This window comes from Orycteropus afer, unplaced genomic scaffold (assembly GCF_000298275.1).
Source record: "Orycteropus afer afer isolate SDZICR_OR568_19922 unplaced genomic scaffold, OryAfe1.0 scaffold00417, whole genome shotgun sequence".
Classification (NCBI taxonomy): domain Eukaryota; kingdom Metazoa; phylum Chordata; class Mammalia; order Tubulidentata; family Orycteropodidae; genus Orycteropus; species Orycteropus afer.
The window spans coordinates 2434802-2439031 of NW_006922004.1; the positions used below are offsets into that span (position 1 = coordinate 2434802).

The 4230-nt window shown below is 40.6% G+C and overlaps 1 protein-coding gene across 1 annotated transcript in view; it reads left to right on the top strand.

Annotated features, from left to right (window-relative positions):
• Window positions 1–4230, top strand: part of TPP2 (tripeptidyl peptidase 2) — a 133374-nt gene that overhangs the window by 88050 nt on the left and 41094 nt on the right. The window lies entirely within an intron of this gene.

Genomic DNA, 4230 nt, shown 5'->3' on the forward strand with positions numbered 1-4230 from the left:
GGTCAATGACATGAGACAAAGTATATGTGAACTGCTGTATGAAAAGTGAATTTACTCTGTAAATCTTCACCCAAATCAAAATAAAATTAAAAAAAAAAAAAGAATTGTCATGATTGTCATGAGCAGTAGCATTCACTGATTTCCTCAGTCGTGTTGTTTAATAGCCTTTTATTTCGCTTTCAAATCAACACTTCTTTGCCTCTTGCTGCTACTATCACTAGGACTGATTTTGCTTCATTTGGCAGCCGTGATGCACTTCACAGTAATATTTTTGATAAAAAAAAACTTAAGCAGAGAGATAATGCTACAATACCCAAGAAACATGCGATACAGAATATTAGATGATGCTGCCTACGAGTCAAAGCATGCCCTATTATATGGTAATAAATAGCAAACAGTACAGGAGTGTTCTGGCAAGATGGTGGAATAGACAGACAAGCTACACAGACTCTCTGCAACAAAGCAGTTAGAAACCAATTGAAACCGATAGAGAAGACAGTCCTGGAATGCTGAGCTTTGAAGGTAAGGATAAGAAGTGGATTAAATACCAACTAGTAGAAGAATCATTGACCATTGACCAGGAGACTGTCATTCGAACGGAACAAGGGGACACTGCATGGTTTAAAATCAAGAAGGGAGTGTGTCAAGGTTGTATCCTTTCCCCATACTTATTCAATCTATATGCTGAGCAAATAATCCAAGAAGCTGGACTATATGAAGAAAAACATGGCATCAGGATTGGAGAAAGAACCTGTGATACGCTGGTGACACAACCTTGCTTGCTGAAAGTGTGGATGACTTGAGTCACTTACTGGTGAAGACTGAAGAATGCAGTCTGCAGTACGGATTACATCTCAATATAAAGAAAACAAAAATCCTCACAACTGGACCTATATGCGGCATCATGATAAAAGAAAAGATTGAGGTTGTCAAAGAATTCACATTGCTTGGTTCTCCAATTGACGCCAGTGGAAGCCACAGTCAGGACATTAGACGACGTATAGCGCTGGGCTTGGCTGCAAAGGAACTCTTTCAAGTGCTGAGGAGCAAGGATGTCTTCTTGAGGAGTAAGGTGCGCCTTGCACAAGCCGTGATATTTTCAGTCGTCTCACATGCATGTGAGAGCTGGACAGTGAATAAGGAAGACCAAAGAGGAGTTGATGCTTTTGAGTTGTGGTGCTGGTGAAGAATGCTGAAAGTACCATGGACTGCTAAAAGAACTAACAGATCTGTGCTGGAGGAAGTGCAGCCAAAATGCTCGTTGGAAGCGAGACTGTCCCAACTCCTCACCTACTTCAGTCATGTTATCAGAGGGGACCATTCCCTGGAGAAGGATGTCATGCTTGGTAAGGTGGAGGGTCAATGAAAGGGGGGGAGGCCTTCACAGAGATGAATTGACACTGGCTGTGACGATGGGCTCAAGTATAGCAAGGATCGTGGAGCTGGCGCAGGATCAGGCAGTGGTTCGTTCTGCTGTGCATGGGGTCACTATGAGTCAGGAATGACTCGATGGCACCTAACAACAATAGAAGAACCTGAATGAAACAGTGAGTAAGGAGACTTACGGAGCACTAGACTGCGAGCTGTCCTAAGGGCACAGCCATTTTGAATATCTTCTGAGAGCAACCTAAGAATCAGCTCTTCTCACTGAGGACTGAAGGGGCTGGGACTGCATTGGCGCCTGACAACCAGAAGGGAAAACAGTGAAGAAGGGACAGGCAGACCTGTGGACTGCCAATGGCTGTCCTAAGGCACACCCATTCTGGATTTTTGCAAGCAGCGGCAGGCACACCCATTTTGAATGTGTGAGGGTGCCATTCTTGCCTGGACAGTGACCCAGAAATGGGCTCTGCCTGGTGAGGACAGCAGGGGCAACTCCACTGGAGGCTGACAACTGGAAAAACTGGAAAGGTATGGTGTTCCCCTTGTTATTCTTATGTCCTGCGTCCTCATGGTGAATAGGGATCAGGCCATCCCCCGTCTCCACCCATCTTCCTGAGCAGCAGGGTGTCCATCCTGGTCTGTGCCTGATGAAGCCTGGGTGCCATGCCCAAACCCCCCACCCCCACAATTTTGTTTTTCTTTGTTTTTAAATTATTCTTGTTATTTTCCTCCTTCCTCTTTTTTTCCCACCTTTCCCATCATTGCTTCTTGTTTTGTTTTCTCTTCCTTTTTCGTGGTTCCCTTCTTTTTGTTCACCCCATCCTTTATTTTTCCTTTTGCAGTTTTCTCATTTTTTCCTTACTATTTTGCTCTTGCTCTGTTTCTTTGTTCCTCCCTCCCCAGATATTGTGGATCGTTTTTGTTTGTTTGTTTTTTTCTCATCTTTTTTTAATCCATTTTTAATATATTTTGAAATTTTTCCTTTTTTTTTTTTTTGCAATTATTCCTGTTTGTTTATGTGATTTGAGTTTTTTGTTGTCTTTTTATATTTTTGTTGGATTTTTGGTTTGTTTGTTTATCTTTGGTCTAAGTGGGACACAGCAAACGGTCCCTCACCACCCAACCTGACCTAACCACCTGCAGTCCCAGCCACTGAGCAAGGGCCACCACTTGCTTTTCCATCAACTGACTAGTGATAGACAGCAGCCAATACCAGTTCAACTCACCCTCAACTGCTCTTTACAAACAGCTAACAGAGATCTTTGTCTATATTCTCATTCTCTATCACACCCACCAGGACTTAGGCAGTGACTGCCACAGTGTGAACAACTAATAAATAGAGGAGCAGTTACTCCTGTACTCAGAGGAGCTCACACAGATACATCAAAACAAAGGAAAAAAGTCTAGCACAAATCATTCCAACATACAATGACAAATAAAAATGCAGCAACAGCACAATGCCTCGGGGACAACATACCTTCACAGTTTGTACAAAAAAGCACGATAAAGTAGTAGAACCAAGGGACCAGGATACAAACCCAGAAAACATTGGAACTCCCTGATAAGGTATTCAAAGAATTATATTTGAGTACCTTCAGTGGATTGAGAGACAGATCAAGGAAAAACACAAGATTAAGGAAAACAAAACTCGTTAGAACAATTTAGGAAAACAGTACAGGAGCAAATTGGCAAAATAACCAAAATATTAGGAATTATTCAAAAACAACAAATAGAAACACAGATTAATAATAAGATTTCAGAAACTGTTAACACATAGAATGGGCAAAGGAGTAGAATTGAATCAGTGGATGACAGAACTAGTGAGATTGAAGACAAGTAACTCAATACTACTTTGTTAAGAGATCAATCAGAAAAAAAAGATCAAAACATAATGAAGAAACACTAAGATCCATGTGGGATGCCATCAAGAAGAATAATGTGTGTAATCAGAATTCTACCACAGGAAGAGATAGATCAAACCTCAGAGAAAATTGTTGAAGATATGTTGGAAGAAAATTTCCCTAATGAAAGACAAGAATATATCCATTCAAGAACAGGATAGATCCAAAAGAAAATCACCAAGACGTATCATCATCAGAATCATCAAAACCAAAGACAAAGAAAGAATCCTGAAAGCAGCATGGGAAAAATGAAAAGTTATCTGCAAAGAACAACCAATAAAACTAAGGTTTGATTTCTTGGCAGAAACCATGCAGGTGAGAAAGCAGTGGGGTAATATATGTAAAACCCTGAAAAAATCCAATCAAGAATTACATACCTAGCAAAATTTTCCCTCAAATAGGATGAAATTAACCAATTTCCAGATAAGCAGAAATTAATAGAATTTGTTAAAACCAAACCATCCTTACAAGAGATGGTAAAGGGAGTCTTTCGGACTGAGAACCAGCAACAGCAGACAACAACCAACCATTAACACACATGATGACATAATCCAGAAACCAACCCAGTTATAGAAGTATCCAAAGTAAAATAAACCTACAAGACTGTAGACAGGGTACCAGAGACATCAATTGATATAAATGAGGACAACTACAAACCAAAATGGAAAGAATAAATAGTGCACTTATAGAACTTCTAAGAGGTGAGGAAGTCAAGACAGTTGTGATATAGACCAGACTGTTTTAAACTTGGGAAGAAAATAATAAACCACAGGTAGATGAAAAGAAAAATAATAAACCTTCACATCAAAATGAAGAGGACAACCACAAATATTTAGCAAATACTAAAAAAAAGGAAGGTTGGGCAATCCTACTTCCGTAGTGATACTGCCTCGGAAACCCAAGGAGGGGTCGCTATGAGTCGGGGCCGACTCGACAGCAAACAACA